We start from the raw sequence: 18,316 nt of genomic DNA, 5'->3' as shown, positions 1-18,316 counted from the left end.
GCCCGGGGGTGCGGGAGGGCGGCGTGACAGGAACCGGGTCACGTTTACCGGGGAGCCCCGGGCGGGCGCTAAACGTGACCCGAGCCGGGCAGCGGTGCTTTGGGTCGGCGCCGGCGTGTGTGGAGACAGGAATAATAAATAGCAGGAAGGGCATAATTGCCTGCACAGCCTGACCCCGGGGAGGCCGTGCCCCTCGCACGGAGAAGAGCTCTCCCCCGGGGCGTGCCTGCTAAAGCGATTGCCCTGGTCACGTTTTCATTCCATTCAAACTGATTTTTTTTTTAATTTTTTTTTTTTTCCCTACGCGTTTAACTTTGCCCCGTAAATAACGCCCCCGCCGCCCCTTTTTAAAAAAATTATTGTTTAAATTCGCTGTTCATCACAGAGCATCACGGTGCAGGTTTCTGGGGACTGTGAGGGTGCGTAGCTGTTTAGGGAGGAATTGCTGATTAGCTGAATCGCGCCGTATGGAAGTGCCACCCTGAGTATCCGTGAGTTCCCAGGAGGGACCTTTTCTCGGTGCACCCGTCAGAAACCTGGCGGTGGGTTAACCTGCTTTTCAGTACGGTCACCTAAACGTGTGTGCGGGGAATGGGAGCTTTTCATGAAGCCAACAGGAGGACACTTGTAGCCGTTGCGTGCTAATCAAAGAGAATATTGCTCAGGAATCCTTTGTTACCGTTACTGTACCTGTAGCTTAATGCCATCAGCAAGAAAAGTTTAAGTGGCAACAAAAGTTGCAATCCTGTAAAAATCAGCCATTATGATGTAATCAAAGCAGTGCTCAATGAGTTTTGCAACACGTTACATGTTTGAAATTGCAAGCACAAGGTTGGCTCTTTCAAAAAAAAATAAATATTAATCTTTATTCCTAGACATGATTTCCTACACTCTGAAAAGTGGAATGAATGTTAAAAGGACTTCTCGTAACTTTAGTTTTGAATACTGCTTGATTTGTAAATTATTTTCTTTTCAAACCAAGGAAATCGGTGAGGTAAATGCACTGAGGGGAATTGCATCTGTCACAGATAGTGTTGTTTCCATTTAGAACAATAACATTGTATTTATATCACAGATAGATGTGTACAGATTGGTAATAGCCAGCAAAATAATGCTGTTGAAATAATGAATGCAAAATCTTTACAGCAGCACAAGTAAAGCCTCTTTAAACTCTAGTCAGTTTGACAGGCAAAGCCAGTTTAGAATTTTATTTTGTTGCACTGGAAACTTGTAGGGATAAAAGCACTAAAACTTAAGAAAACCCCCCAAAACCAAGAAAACAACAACAAAAAAAGCATGTGGAAAAAATACACAGTTCTGAGAAACCAAAATTGCCTTACTTTTTCCTGGCTTGAACATTTCATATTTTTTTTAATATTTTAGCAACAGAATGTCATCTCTGTTTTGGGTTGGGTTTTTTTGTTGTTGTTGTTTCTGCTTTCTCCCCCACAGTGACTTGGTATGCAGAGTTTTAGTTGATACATTGATTTTTGTTTCTCTGCTTAAACTCTGAAATCATGTGTAGCTGAGTAGGTTTACTGGTTTCTTTTTCCCATAAGGTTTAAATGGGTTGCATTTTAGCACGTTTGCAAGTCAAGGGTTTACACGTGGTGTGAGATAAATACAGCTTGGGGTTTTAGGCCAGGCCGTTTTAGACCCCACTTCTGAAATTAGATTTGAGCTAGTAAGTAGACCTTTGTGTCTATGAAGAGAATCATTAGGGTGCCAAGGAGACACAAAAGGCCATTTGGGTGGAATTTTTTTTTTTTTTTTAAAGGAGCTGGAGTCCAAGAGTCCAAATTGGGGCCTTGTTAAAACATTTTCTAGTATATCAAGACGTTTTTCGTCAGTGTTGGTCAGAATACCAATGCTATGGTGTTTTGGTGACACTGTAAATGCATTCTTTATTGATTTATTTTTTTTAATTTCATTTTGAAGCTTTATGTTAGATTAAGTTGATACCTCAGTACAGCTCTTAATGTGCAACCATTCTTACTTCAAAATTTCTACCTTGTCTTTTTACTGATGTCAGCTTCCTCTGTAAGACACTGTAAAGAACTCTTGGGTTTTTTTAGTTCAGAGAAATCTCTCTTTGGTGAATGGTTTAATGTCTGCTTCTGCATGTTAAAACTCACTAAATCAGACCAGATTTGCAGATGGAAAAACAGGCAGTCATGGTGAAGTTTAGTGGTTTTGAAGGCCACTGGAAATTAGGTATAGAATTGATTAAAACAGATGTATTTTTTTATACTAATAATATGCAATTAACTTTACAGAAATATTTTCAGGTGTGGAGCAGGGTTTGTGGGTGTTTTCATTGTTGAATAATTTCTTCTCTCTGAAAGAATTATCTTTTATGCCAGAGGCTAGACATGGATTATGATCTTTAACAACTGGTGGAATTGTTAAGATTAGTGGAAGTAAAATATAATCAAAAAGCCGTAAGAATTGATATACTTCTAGACTGAATTTTCTAAGCAGTTTGTATCATGCAGTTAAATTAACTTTGCCCAAGGCAACATCACCTTGAATGGTTAAACTGGGCTATCCTTGGATAAGAGATGTCCAAGAGAAATCCTCGATGCTGCAGGAAGTGGCATAACTGATTCCCACTCTTTTTCTTTGGATTAGTACTGAAGGAGTGTTCCAGCCTGGTGCTGGTTAGATATGCCATGAGTCAGGTGAAAACTGAGATCCTATCTGCCAGCTGGAAATTCCTGTACCTTTTGCTGTAAAACCATTGCCAGACTTTAATTTGGTAATGTCACTGAGGATCTAAATTCTCCCTGTAGACACAGCTTTCTTATTTACTTTCTAACCTAAATTGTTCTGTATTGTTGCTTGGGTACTGAGAAATTACTATGTTCCTCTTTATAGGAGACTGTACTGAATATAGTAATTTTCTATATGTGACCTTTAAAACATTTTGAAACCTTTCTCGATGAAAGATGCTGTATAAATGTAAGGAACCTAGGGCTGTAATAATAATTCCTTACTCGGTAAATCTGCTGAAGTTCATTAGAAGCATGAGTAAGGAATGCTGACTAGAACCCCAACATACTGTGTTATAGAGGGAGCTGGTAACAAACTCTATATTTAGGTTGCCTAATAGTTTCCATTATAAAGAATTTGTATGATCTCTTTGAGAAGCTCTATTGTTTGCAAAAGCCATTGAAGTTTGGCAAGGGGAAGAGTGCTTAGGCTAAATAAGTGGTTCAATTTCCTTGCCCCATGAAATTGTTTAAGTTCTGCTGAGACATAAACACGTGAAAATCGTTTCCCCCTCTATAACTCTGTACAGAAAAATAAAGTAATTGCTACAACACTGACAAAGCCCAGACTGGCACCACTGTAAAAGCAACAGTGGTAATCATATTATGCTAAAAACCTGGAAGGGAATTATTTGGCTTCTAGGGCGGTTAGGGTGGGATTGCTGAGTTTGGTCTGACTCACAATTACTGCTTTGCCAAAAGAAAGTTGCCTCCATGGGCACACTACCATTTATTTTCTTTCATTCTGCTCTTTATGGCACTATCCGAATCAGGAGTACACCAATGCTGGTTTGACCTTCAAGAATTGGGCTGGATCCTTGGACAGACCTTACTACAGGAAGTATTTACTCCTGGTTTGTCTGTTCTTCAATAGGTGTTTGGGTTTAGGTGTTGTTTTTTTTATTACCAGCTAACATGTTAGTCATTGTGTAATTTAGTTCCAGTGTTGCTGGAAAGAAGTATGCAAAAGGACCAGCATTCTGTCTAAAGAATGTACTTTTGCTGTTGCTACTCTCTTCTGTCTTCTAGGAGGTTGCCCTACTGCTCAATCACCCCTCTGCTTCATCTTCCTCAGATCATATTAATGCTCTTGTTATTCAGGTAGTGACAGCATCCAGTTTTAAAATTAGCTGTCACTTTGCTTCTCTTAATGTGGTTTTTATGCATGAGCATTGTAGTTTCACCTCTGGTTGTAGGATCCCATTCTTTTTTTCCATGCTATGACAAACTGCTTCTCCTTTCAGCATGAAGGAGGAGCATCCAGGAGAGTATGGTGAGAGCTACAGGAGGAACTGCAAATCTGGCTTTTAAACTTTGATATGCTTGGTATGATACTCTGTTGTGTAAATAAAGGGGAAAAGGGGGACAGGGATATCTGAACAGTTTCCCCTTTCCACAGTGAATAGCATTCTGTGATTTTCACATTAGGAAAAAGAGCAAAATTCCAAAGGACATTTTCACTAATAGTATTCTCTTAGCTACTTAAAGGAGAAGGACTGCTGTACGAAGACATAACTATTTTATGCTTATGGTTTTTTTTATTTTTTAGAAATACTTTTATTGCTTGCTTTGAATTCAGTAAAAACTTAACCTTACCTATTAATCTATGAGACTCAGAGCATGTGATTCAAGCCAAAAATATTTTTCTTTTGGCAGGGGCAAAGAAGGAGGGAGAATAAGGAGATAAAACAGGTACAAGTGATTTCTGTGAAGGATTTTGTTTTTTGGGGGGTTTTTGGTTTGGGGTTTTTTTAGGTATTACTCTCTGATAACACTTCAGGTGAACTGCTAAATGCAATATAATTTACATAAAATAGCCCCTGAAATTTGTAGCCAGAATGGGAAAGTCATCTCATGTCAAGATGAATTTCTGTGGCTTTGTGATGTATACTTCTTAATATCTGCTACTGCTGAAGCAGAGACATATATAACCAGCTGAATGGGGGCATGGCTTCTGTGTCCTATGCTCTATTGATCTCCATTACTGAATCATTCCTTTTCTCCCAGCCTAAGGTATGAAAAGCCAACTGTAAATCACCCCAGACAGAAGAGTCTGAGGTATAAGGAATGGGATGCCATCTTTGTACATTTCTTTATCTTTGGTCTGTGGTCCCTGACTGTGCCTGAGAGTGTGGCCATTCAGTATGTGCGTGTATTTTATAAGCGTGTCTGACAATCTCCTAAATAGGAGATACAGGTCTCTACTTGAAGCTGTCATGAGGCTTTTTTATGCTTGAGAAGCATAAATACAATGTTTAATTTTTCAACTTGGATATCAAGGTCATTTTTCTTCAGAAAATATGTGCAATTTGTTTAGTCATGTACCATCTGGATGTTTGTAAGCACAAATCAGTTACATTTAACCAAATCTGGTATTTGTATTTCTGTTGAAATGCAGCACGGCTCAGGACAGAGAGTTAGTGCTTATCTTGTATATCTGGTTTAACATGTCTGTTTTACAACAGCTTGTTAAGGACTCTCTCTTCTGCCTTGCAGTGTGCAGCCTCTGTGTGCACACATGCGCATGTGTATGTCAGGGGAAGGTTGTGAAGGAGAAAAAGAGGAAGAACCGCCTGTCATGCTGGTATCAAGCTGACATGACTGAATCAAGCTTAACAGACAGAAGAGCTGTTCATTACTTGTGGTAGTCTGGAGAAGGAAATATTTTCAGGAATAAAGTGAGTGGAAAAGTCATATATAATCCGTAATTTACCAAGCTCTGTATTACAGGTTTTGGCTTAAATACTAAATTATGAAGAAGAACATGAAAAAATAGTTCTCTGTAGGTAGCCATCAAGTAATCTAGTAATTCTGGACTTCAAGTCTTATTTTAAAAAGAGTTTTTAAAAGTGACTTTTGGAATTATTTAGGAATTTATTAAGGAATTATTTTCCCTGAAAAAAATAGAGTGAAACTGAAGCGTTTTGCATGCATCAACTTGAATGAGTTTTTGTTTTTCCGTATAAAACAATTAAGGAATTTTTGTTGATTGGTGTGACTCTTTTAGATGCTGTTGATAGGCATAGCTTGTGTTGGCAGTAGAGAATGCAATGGGCAGCCAATCCAAGGAAGATAAATCTTGAATTTTTAGAAAGACTACATAAGTAGTTGTTTTGGGTTTGTTTTGTTTGGTGTGGTTTTTTGGTGTTTTGTTTTGTGTTGTTAGATTCATTCTGTTGTTAAATCATTGTAGTTTTGAATATGATAGATATTTTAATGCATTATTCTAAACAGCTTATTTTAAAAGCATGAGCTTGGTATTTGGGTTTGATGTTCATTTTGAGTTTTTTTCTAGAATCCTTTCCCAATGTCTGTTATAGCTTTGGCTCCACCCTCCCCCCTTCTATTTTTTAATGCAGTCTCCACAGAACATTTGGGCTAAGACTCAGTACGACCTGCTTGAGCCAACTTTGAGAAGTTATTTAAACCTAGTTTAGTTGTTTCTTTTCGCATCAGGATAAGGAATTGGCTGGATGGTCCCACTCAGAGAGTTTTGGTCAACAGCTTGATGTCTAAGTGGAGATCAGTAATGAATGGCATTTCTCAGGGGTTGGTATTGGGACAGGTGCTGTTTAAGATCTTTGTCAGTGACATGGACAGTGGGATCAAGTGCACCCTCCGCATGTTTGCTGACAACACCAAGTTCTGTGGTGTGGTTGACACACTGGAGAGGAAGGGATGCCATCCAGAGGGACCTTGACAGGCTTGAGATGTGGGCCTGTGCAAACCTCATGAAGATCAACTAGGCCAAATGCAAGGTCCTGCACCTGGGTCAGGGCAATCCCAAGCACAATTACAGGATGGGAGGAGAATGGATTGAGGAAAGCACTGAGGAAAAGGACTTGGGGTATCAGCTGATGATACGCTCAGCATGAGCCACCAATGTAAGCTTGCAGCCCAGAAAGCCAACTGTATCCTGGTCTGCATAAAAAGAAGCATGTCCAGAAGGTCAAGAGAGGTGAGTCTACCTCTCTACTCCACTCTCATGAGACCCCATCTAGAGTATTGTGTCCAATTCTGGAGTCCCCAATATAAAGACATGGAGCTGTTGGAACGAATCCATAAGAGGGCCATGAAGATGATCAGAGGGGGTTGGAGGACCTCTCCTGTGAAGACAGGCTGAGAGAGCTGAGGTTGTTCAGCCTGGAGAAGAGAAGGCTCTGGGGAGACCTTATAGAGACTTTCCAGTACCTGAAGGGGGCCTACAGGAAAGCTGGAGAGGGGCTTTGTACAAGGATGTGTAGTGATGGGATGAGAGGCAATGGTTTCAAGCTGAAAAAAGGTAGATTTATGTTTGACATTAGGAAGAAATTCTTTACTGTGAGGATGGCAAGACACTGGAATAGATTCCCCAGGGAAGTTGTGCATTCCCCCTCCCTGAAAGTGTTCAAGGCCATGTTTGATGGGACTTTGAGCAACCTTGTCTAGTGAGAGGTGTCCCTGCCCATACAAAAAAACAATTCTACGATTCTATGTTGGCTTCTCTGTGCTGTGTGATCTACTTGATCTAGTACAGTCTTGTGTCCTTTTGTGTCCCATTGATACTTAAGTAGGGTTTGTTGCTTTTTTTTCCATGCAGTTGTGGGGCCTGTGGTACTTCATGCTGTCTTTCTTGAATTTCATAGCTTTGAATTTTGATTCATCTTAACTCAGTATTATCTTGGCAGATAGTCCTCACCACCTTTCATCTTGGTGCTGTTTGATTGTTCTATTCCTTATTCCTTGATCCAAAACCTGATTAAGAATATTAAATAGTATACCTCTACTACCTCACAATGAATGCTATTCTACACCTACAACTGGTGGCTGAGAACAGTTAAAAACAAACAAACCCTAATTTTGAAATTAATTCTACACAACTTTGTCCCAGTCTGTCTAGCTTGAGTGGGAGAATGTATTTTTGATTGTGACACAAGTCAAGGCTTTGGATGTGTATTGCTTTTCTCCTAGTCACTAGGACAATTAGTCCATTAAAGAGAGTATCTAGACTTTGTGAAGCCATTTGGCTTTATGCTTTAATACTCCCCATTGTTAAATAACTTAATTCTAATCTTTCTGAAATTTGAGTTAGATTGAGTCATCTACTTCTGGCATTTTTATTTACCTGTGGTTTATCTCTCACTGTTTGTTTTTTTTTGTCTTTACTGCAGTGCTTGGTAAATTCTTCCATCTTCCTGTAGTTCTCTAAATAGAATGTTTGCTAGGGTGATTCTCCATAGAAACTGTTGAGTGCCATATTTAACTTTCAGTAGCCTGGTCTGTTTCTTATTCTAATTTGTACTTGTATGCCCTTGTTTAATTTGGTTATATGGAATTAAGCTTTTGTTTGGAGAATGAAGCAAAGAAGCCTTTATGCCATCTGGTATTTGCTTTCTTTCCATGTTTGATAATGGATATACTTCTTTTAATTTCCATGATCAAGTACTTTCCTTTGGGGCATAAGTGTTTCAATGTGTTTAGCCTTTTGTTTTGTTTTGTCTGATGGAAATGTCATCTTGGTTTTTAGTGCCACCAGTGGTATTCTTGCACATTGTATATTTTCTTGGGAAAATTATTGCCTGTCTTGGTCGAAAAGTTACTGGGATTTGCATAAACACTTACAATAAGATTAAATCTACTAAAAAAGAAGTCTAGCTGATAAGAAGAAAACTCTTTTATCACCTGTAGAGTGATAGGAATTTGCGTTTTCTGCCCTATGACTTTTCAGAACTATTTTTTCCTTTACTGTTGTGGCAGCCTGTTCCTGTTTAACAAACTTGATACAAGTGTCTGTACTTTTCATCTTGAAAGTCAGGTTAGGGCAGTATGCTCTGCAGAAAATTTTCTCACAGTATCAAATAATGTCTTGTCTTTTTAGCTGATACAGTCAGCTGGAAAATACTTTCAAAATAGGCTAGAGGAGCAAAATATTGAGTATTCATATTTTATGCTTTAATGTAGTACTTTATCCTATTTTAAGTAGGACAGAGAGATCCTAAGGGTTGTCTGTTCTCTGAAGTGCATTCCACTGGTGTGTGGCATGTTGATGCAGGGCGGGTTTGAACTTGGAGAGTTCAGCTGCAGAATGTTGGTAGGTTTTGGCTGGTTGTTGGTAGGCTTTCAGCTGGCAAACTTCACATCAAGAGTCACGTTGAAGACTACAAGTTGCAACCTTGATGTCAGCTACAAGTTTTTTCTTGTTTTCTTATAAGTCTGGGGGAGAGGCCAGGAGAAGGAAATGAAAATTGAACATTTTTCCATTCTAACTTACTGGAAGTTTGGGACTCATCTTTAAACTTTACTGTAATGCCTGAGTGTGCTTTTTCAAACTGCACAGTTCAAGTAACGGTACTTGGTAGAAAAAAAATGTGTGAATGAGTGAGGGTTTGTAAATTTGTTTTTAACATAGAATTCCTAACTCTAAAAGCGGAAAAAAAATATTTTGACACATTCAGTGAAAGTTGTTTCATACAGATATTGGATCCTATGATAAGGATCGTGAAGTTAAAGTTCTGTAATTGAATAAGAAGGGAAAAAGAAAAGGTGAGGGCTGATGATTATGTGGTATCTTTTTCTATGGATATACACGTTTCTTGAAGAGCATTATGGAGAATGATTTTTTTTTTTTCTTTTTCTTTTTTTAAGGAAAGTTTGTAGTCTTTTTCCTTACTTAAGGTGAACATCTTTGTGAGGCTAGCTCTGAAGGGAGGAAGTTTCTAGAATGCTGCAACCTTCTGGGAAGATTGCACTGGCAGTGCAGAACAAATAAGTCAGAAGCAAGCTCCTTGCTCTTTGGTCAGAAAACTAGCTGTGCCAAGCATTCACTCTGTTCTGTACAACAGTAACTGTGCTGCTGCACCTGTATGAACCTTGTGTTTTGCATGTGCTTTTGCATAGGTGCAAGAAGCATCACAGTTTCTACAGGAAGGGGACAGCGCAGCAGCATGGAGGATCCAATCTTTTGTGGAACTGGAAGTTGAGAGGTCATTTTCCCATGAGTTCCAAGGATCTAGGCATCTAAAAGGCTGTAACCATTGCTTCTCTGCAGTCTCCCAAAAACTGCCTCCTCGGGGGATGTTCTTAAGGAAACTGAACTTTCTGATCCCTCAAACAGGATATTTTCAGCATAGCTGTAATTTATGCAGAGCATCGGTGACCCAGAGTTTATGGCATATGGGAAAGAATATCCAACAACAGTGTGAGAGAGGTTGAAGCCTTAAAACTGGTTGTTGGAAAAGTAACATTTGATAGCTGCTTTAAAGCCTATCTATGAATATGAAATTGGGCTTTCTAAAGGTCCTGATATGGATATTTCTTCTTAGGGTAGACTGTTGTGCCATGTACCAGTTGTCTTCAGGAGACTTGCTGGCCTCATCTGTTAAATGTCGTCTGGAAAACAGGGCATTCCCTTTAAGGGAATGATTAAATAGGGACACTGCCTCAAGGGGTAGTTTTCTGCACATTTATACAGTGACTGATAAAACCATATGGGTCTTCCAAGTCTATTCTAATTGAATCAGCTTTTATTGAAAGACAGAATTGCTAGAAATGCACTAAATGGATTAATTCCAACTAAATGATTCACACTCTAAACCAGTGAGAAATAGGAAAGCACTAGAAATCAGAGCTGGCTGAAAGTTATAATTCAAATATACATAGAATGTGCAAAAATTGCAGTTACTCTGCCATATGCATATGGATCCTATATTATGTTTTCCCATACAGAGCACTAACTCCATTGTTTGCACTGTCATATTTATTCAGTTGTAGTATCTGTGGAGGCAGTGTAATATACTCTTAACACTCTAGGATACAACAGAAGTGATGGTAATGAGAAAAAATCATTTTGGATAATGACATCAATTGTCGATGTTGAAGATGCATTTAATCATAAACTGCTTCAGTGCAGAAATAAACACTAGTTTCTCACAAGATGGCTTTGTGTGGTGATTAGTACAAGCATATTCATGTGACACAGCAAGCTAGATGTAGTTTAATCTGATAGTTTTTATTCTATGAATAGCTTAATAGAGTACTGATGACTGAGGGAGGGTGAGCTGATCTGGGTCAGAATCCAAAGACTGCTGCTCCTGCTAGTGATTTAATTTAATTGCTAGCAACTATTGTACTTGCATTACAAGAACTGGTAATAGGAAATGATTTTTGCTTTACATAATGTGACTTTAACTGCTAAAAATCAGGGGTGGCATCATTACATGAACTACTAGCTTCTGTGTAGGCCACAGCTTACAAGATCTAATTGGTCACAGTGTTTGCAATTGTATACTTCGTACACACAGTGTTTCTGATGATTTTCCATTTGCTTTAAATAATATCACTGATGTGCTTATGCTGTCTGTTGGTCTTATTCGGAGTTGTGCTTGATCACAAAAATCAGCAAGGGTAATAGAACAAATGTTTGTCCTGAGTTTTTGGTGAAGTTGAAAAAAGCAGTTTCCTTTTCTGGAATATTGATTCCTTGGTATTTTGGCAGAGGAAGAGCCTATGGAGTAGATGTGATAATCCATTAAAAAATAAATACTATTTAAAAAAAACAAAATTTGCTTTTATATCAAGTCTGTAAAATTAAAATGTAAATTTAGTTGAAAAATTGCCTAATGGAAGAAAACAAAGTTTTAAAAGATTGTAGGTACTAACCTGCAAATATGTGGAAGTATGCATCAAAAGCTGATGTGTGTTTTGTATATAGAAATGCATTACAATTCTCACTAATTATTTAGGAATGAGTGTTTTGCATTTAACAAGCATAGTCCTTTGCTATTGAAGTCTGAAAAATATTTCATGTTTTAGATGTTTACTGTCAAACTAATACTTGAAAAATTCATTGACTTCTGGGTGCACAAAGAAAGGTCAGTAAAAAAGATAGTAAAATTGATAAGGTAAAGGTAGAGAATTTCTTTGCCTCTGTACAGCCAGACTGTATGTACTTATACCTTAACAATATGGATTTTTGTGTAATCTGGAATTAATTACCTAAAATGTAAGACTTAAGCTTTTGCCTTTTCACTTGAAGTTTAATAAGTTTCTGCCATTCTCTGTGTCAAACTGACTGTTGACTAACTAAACCTGTTTTTTCACATCTTTCTTTATGTCTGTTTACAAAACTGTTTACTGTAAAATCGCACATCATTCCAGTTGACTCCCTGTATGCATCTGCTAGCTTTGGAGATTAGGAACAACTTTTTATTTTTAAATTAATTGCTCTAATTACTTTGTTAAGATACATTTGGGAATCTGGATCTTAGTAGTTCAAAAAATGAGGACCAAAAAATGGTGGAGATTTGAGTAGAATCATAGAATCATAGAACTATTCAGGTTGGAAAAGAACCTTGGGATCACCGAGTCAAACCATCATCCCTACTCTACTAATTTCTCCCCTAAACCATATGCACCAACACCACATCCAAACAACCCTTAAACACATCCAGGGATGGTGACTCAACCACCTCCCTGGGCAGCCTATTCCAGTGTCTAACCACTCTTTCTGTGAAAAAAAAAAATTCTAATGTCCAGTCTAAACCTCCCCTGTTGCAGCTTGAAGCCCTTCCCTCTTGTTCTGTTGCTGTGAGAAGAGACCAACACCAACCTCTCTACAGTGACCTTTCAGGTAGATGTAGAGACTGATGAGGTCTCCCCTCAGCCTCCTCCTCCCCAAACTAAACATTCCTAGCTCCTTCAAGTGTTCCTTATAAGATTTATTCTCTAAGTCCTTCACCAGCTTCATTGCCTTCCTCTGTACTCTCGCCAGCACCTCGATATCTTTCTTGAATTGGGTGCCCAAAACTGGACACAATACTCCAGGTGTGGCCTCACCAGTGCTGAGTACAAGGGGACAATCACCTTTCTCCTTCTGCTGGTCACACTATTTCTAATACAAGCCAGGATGCCATTGGCTTTCTTGGCCACCTAGGCACTGGTTGTTGTGGCCCAAGTGCAGGACCTGGCACTTGGCCTTGTTGAAGCCCAGACCATTAACATTAGCTCAATGATCTAATCTATCCAAGTCTCTCTGTAGAGCCTCCCTATCCTCATGCAGATCAGCACTCCTGCCTTGCTCCATGTCATCTGCAAACTTACTGATAATATACTCTATGTCCTTTATCAAGATCAACAATAAAGATGTTAAACAGAAATGGTCCCAACGCTGAGCCCTGAGGAGCATCACTTGTGACTGGCCACCAGCTGGATTTGACTCCATTGACCACGATTTGCTGGGCCTGACCGTCCAGCCAGTGCTTGACCCAATAGATTTGTGTGCTCATCCAGGCCATGAGCAGCCAGGTTTTTTTTATGAGAGTTCTATGGGGAACCATGTCAAATGCTTTTTGGAGGTCCGGCTAGACAATATCCAGAGCCTTTCCCTCATCCAATAATCGGGTCATCAGGTCATAAAAGGAGATCAGGTTTGTCAGGCAGGCCCTGCCTTTCATAAACCCACGCTGACTGGGCCTGATCCCCTGGTTTTCCTCTGTATGTCTTCTAAGAACTCTCAAGATGATCTGCTCCATGACCTTCCCTGGCACTGAGGTCAGACTGACAAGTCTATAGTTTCCCAGTCTCCTTTCTGCCTTTCTTATGGATGGGTGTTACATTTGCTACCCTCCAGTCCATTGGGACCTCCCCAGTTAGCAAGGACTTCAGGTAAATAATGGAAAGTGGCCTGGCAATCATGTCTGCCAACTCTTTCAGCATCCTTGGATGTAGCCCATCCGTCCCCATAGACTTGTGTGCATCTAAGTGGTGTAGTAGGTCTCTGACCACTTCCTCTTTCATTGTGATGACCTCATTCTGCATCTCCTCCCTTTCTCCTAGCTCATGTGGCTGTATATCCATAGAACAGCTACTTCTACTGCTAAAGACTGAGGCAAAGTAGGTGTTGAGCACCTCAGCCTTTTCCTTATCCTTTGTTACTAAGATTCCCTTTGCATCCAATCAAGGATGGATATTTTCCCCAATCCTCCTTTTGCTGTTAATGAATTTTAGAAACATTTTTAATTATCCTTAACAGCTATAGCTAGTTTGAGCTCTAGCTGTGCTTTGGCTCTCCTAGTTTTCACCCTGCATAGGTTCACTTCATCTTTATAGACTTAATGAATGACTTGTCCCCTCTTCCAAAGGTCATAGACTCTCCTTTTGTTCTTAAGGTCCAGCCAAAGGTCCCTATTTAGCCAGGCTGGTCTCCTACCTGGCTTACTGGTTTTTCAGCACATGGGGACAGCCTGCTCATGTGTCTTTAAAACTTCCAGCCTTCCTCAACTCCTTTATCCTTCAAGGCAGCATCCCAAGGGACTTTGTCAATCAGTCTTCTGAGCAGGTCAAAGTTTGCCCTCCAGAAGTCTAAGGTAAGGACTAGCAAGACTAGGATGATTAAATAGAAAGTATGCAAAGATAAGCTTTTCTCGAGATTTCAGTAATGACTGGGAACTAGAGCATTACTGTGGATATCAGATTTCTATTAGCTTCTTGAGACATTAATATTTAGGATAGATGTGAGTGGAAAATGATCTTCAAATAAATTACAAGATATTAAAAACCTGTACATTTGTATTGGGAAATGATCCATTTTAGTAATGGTAGAACAAAGTAGGATTTGAATGATTTGACTTTGTTCTCAACAAGATTTTAATGCACGTAACTGTATTCTGTTTGGACTTTTAAAAGACATGTATGATACAAACATCAACAAAACAAGATTTTTATTAGGGTTTGGTTAAACCTAATCTTATTTCTCCCAATAATTCTGTGTATTTCACAATGGTATATTGTTAATTGAATGACTTAAAGTAGGATCAACAGCACAGTGTTATAGTCTCTTGCTCAAGAAGATGAATTATTTAAGAAAAAAGGAGCAATTACTTGCTGTAATGTTAGTTTTACGGGAGATCGTCTTATTTGTTTTGGGCAGGGTGGTCTATAGACTTACTAGATGCATGGCTCTGTGGAGTGAGCATGTGTGGATTTTCTTGGTGAGCTCATACAGCAAGTCTCATACTGTCTTGTAGATGCATTCTAAAAACACTTGTGGAAGTGTTTTAAACTGTTTTGATTATTTTTAATATAGTTCTGCAGAATTTTAGACCAGCCAATGTATGAGAGTCTTTATTTCTCAGCTAAGAGCTGAGAAGCTGTTTACTGATATCTTTTTGAAATTATCCAGTCAAGTGATGTTTATGAAGAGGTATTTACGAAACTGTTTGATTAGTTATCTAATGATAAGATTTTATATGACTTAGATGAAGAGACAGTCATAATCATCATGAGGTTGGCTTTGTGTTGTTTGGAGGTGAGGATTGTATGATTAGATACGAAAATAAAGAAACAGTGGAGTCATACAGAACATTGAGTAGCACAACAGCATTCCTGTTGTAATTACAAATACCTGAAATACAACCCTATATTTAAGATGCAGTACTAAAATTATCCTATGGGTTTTCCAATAAGGTACATTTGCTGTTAGCAAATGGGTAGCACTTAAAAAAAAAAGTCACTGAAAATCTCCCACATCCTTTTATTTTCTGCGTAAAGGCTGAATGACATCTATTACCAAATTTTAAAAGAACTGAAGGTTGAAAAAACTCAAGCATGTTAACAAGGAATTTCTGAAAACCTTGCTAGATAAGGGAATAGCAAAAGCTGGTGGAGGAGGAGTACTAGCACATGATCAAAATTAGAATTCCATCTGAAAAAAATCTTGAGTGTCTTTACTCAGCCAGAAACACACAGAAGCCCCACAGCAGCAGATGGAAAGGAGACAGGCAACTCTGCAGGAAGTGATTAATACAATTTTTTTTAATGATTACTTAAATCTGTGGTAACTTACAGGTTAACAAAATACACACAACTTTTGTGGGTTTGCTATCCTTCTATCATGGTTGAATACCTTAAAGATCAGATGCTTAACATACTGGGAGTAGTACAGAGAGTGTAACATTTGGGCAAAACTAATAAAATCTTAAGTATGAATACTAGTGGATATGGTGGGTTTGCAAAAAGAGTAAGAAGAGTGGTTAGACTTTGATGTATCATGTAATCACTTTGCTAGAAGGTCGAACTGTGGGGAAGGTGATAGTTTTGAATTAGAAAAGAATGTGCTAAATATTTTCCTTGCATTTGGCAGTAATTTTGAAAAGTGTCTGAACATTTTAATGCTGTTTGGATTGTTGCAGTAATTTAACATGTTCCTGTGTATTACCTTGTTGTGAGAACTACCTGCAGGAAGGTTCCACTGTAAAATTGATTTCTGTTCAAAGTTACTGATCATTTGCAGTCTTTTAAGAGTGCAAGTAGCTGGTTACAGGATATCAGCTTACCCATGATACTTCATATTCCTGTAAATGGAGCAGATTTCGTAGGGAAGCATGACGGCAACAGAGCTGTTACAGAAAGAAGCAAGCAGTGTAATTATAGGTAAATGAAAGAAAAATAAGCATGTTTGGTTAAATAAAAAATTTTAGCTATCCAAATACAAACCAGCAGAACTTTGGCATGGCTAAAGTAAAAGTTGCATAACCTTGTATATAAGATAATATGGAATAAGAAGAAAAAATCAAAGAGGTATTAATCAGATAGAAAGTAGCTGCGCTATCATAACAGTACTGTAGTAGTCACATTTTGTTTGTCACTATTTTTTTTGTGTGCAATTTTGGGACGACTGCTTTTTAAGCAGTTGTGCTTCCTAAGTAGTAATCAAAGGTAGGAAACAGGAAATCTTGCAGTGGTTTGAGGAGCTGACTGACTTTCTCTGATGCCTAGTGATATTTTCTAGGTATTTTTTCCTGGAAGCCTTCTGAGCTTGTTCTTTTATGCTTTGAAGATACTTATTTGGGAATGTCTGGCTTTGATATTAGAGTTTCTACTACCTTAGAACTGTGACAAGTATTCTGGGTTTAATCCATAGTGTATCAGCACACACTGTATTTATAATGCAGCTTTTGGAATAAACTCCAAGACTTTTCCAAGGAGACATCATAAAATAACCTGTGTGGAGTTTGTAAAGGCCAAAATTCTTTATTAATTTATTTTTTAAATTGATCCTATTCGTTAGCAATCAGCTTTGCAGCTTTGACCAAAGATTACTTGTATAAATGGAGTAATTATTGTTTGCAAGGCCTTTTGGCAATAGCAATTTTTATAATTATTGAAAAATCCTGGAAAGTGAAACTGAAGGCACTCACTGACTAGATTACTTGTTTCCAAAGAATTAGTTCTGCCATGCCTTGCTGGTGAGACAGAACAGATCGCGCAAGTGTGAATGAAGCTGATGTTCAGAAATGTGCTGGATTCATTACTTGAGTCCTGTGCAGTGAGGGAGTTAAAGCAACAAGTAGAAGAGTAGAAGATTTGTGAACTTACATTAACTGGGAAGCATTTATTCAGTTCTCCTGAATCTCATGAAAGGGAACAATACTTTGTATTTAAAGAATAATGTAGATTTTTCATTTATGGGGAAAGGATTCTATGACCAAAGGCAAGACAAAATCAGTGAGGCTTCTGTTCCAGATAGCTCTAACCGCTTTTTCTTAAGGGATGAATCTGCTGTCTTGAACAAAAGGTCAGCGTGTCCCTGCAGGGAAGAGAAGTGTAGATAAATGGTACTGCCTAAGGATTAGGGGTGCTTTTGAATATAGCCTCTTTAAGTCTCTGAAACCTGTTTTTTTAAAAAAATAAATTATGATCTTCACAGTAGAGGAAAGGAAACAATTTGCGTGCAAAGTTGAAATTATGGAATGTACATGATACCATGTAGAGATTCTACATAAAAGAAGGTGAAGAATTTTCAAGAAATACAGGAGGCTTTATTTTGCTCAGGAGCTGGTCTTTTCTGGGAATGAAAATATGATAAGAGGTAAGATACTGCTGATCAGCCTGAAAGCTTGAACTGTTCAGATGAATAAATTATTTGTGGTATATAGCAGCTACCTGTCTGATAGTACGCACATCTTATCTATTCCATTCAATCTTTCTGTCATTCAAAAGGTAGCTTCTTAGTATCTAGAAGAGAAACTTGAGTCTATGAACCAAAAATAGATCAATACTGTATTGGGCAGCTATGACATAACATCCTTCTCTAGGAATAGTGTTTCATGGGCCATTTCTTCCTGATTTCTAGGGTGGGTCAAGATGTGTATAATTTCATAGGAAACCAGGGAGTAAGATGAATTTGAAAACAGGATTGTATCAGCTCACTGATATGTAAGTAAAACTAGACTAAAATATTGCTACAGTTATGGGAGGAAAAGTGTTCCAAGTACAAAAAAAATACGTGATATTTTAAAAGTTTTTAGATATGGTACTTGCTTTGCCACTCCAGACAGGATAAACCTCTAACAAGGGTTTTTTTTTGGCCTGAATTGAAGCCAGAGGGTGGATGGACTGGAAGGAAAGGATCATATTTGAATGGAAGCTGTGCTTTGTAGATCTAATTCTGGATCCAGGTCATCTGTTAAAGAGCATCTTTCAGCTTGATTGAAAGCTGAGGTGACAGCATTTCCTCAATTTAGACCTGTTCTGTTAAGACTAGGAAATCACAGTTTTAATACTTTGGC

This window comes from Chaetura pelagica, unplaced genomic scaffold, assembly GCF_000747805.2.
Source record: "Chaetura pelagica isolate M959 unplaced genomic scaffold, ChaPel_1.0 scaffold108, whole genome shotgun sequence".
Lineage (NCBI taxonomy): Eukaryota > Metazoa > Chordata > Aves > Apodiformes > Apodidae > Chaetura > Chaetura pelagica.
The sequence above is the reverse complement of the archived record's forward strand: the minus strand, read 5'-3'. Positions refer to the sequence as shown.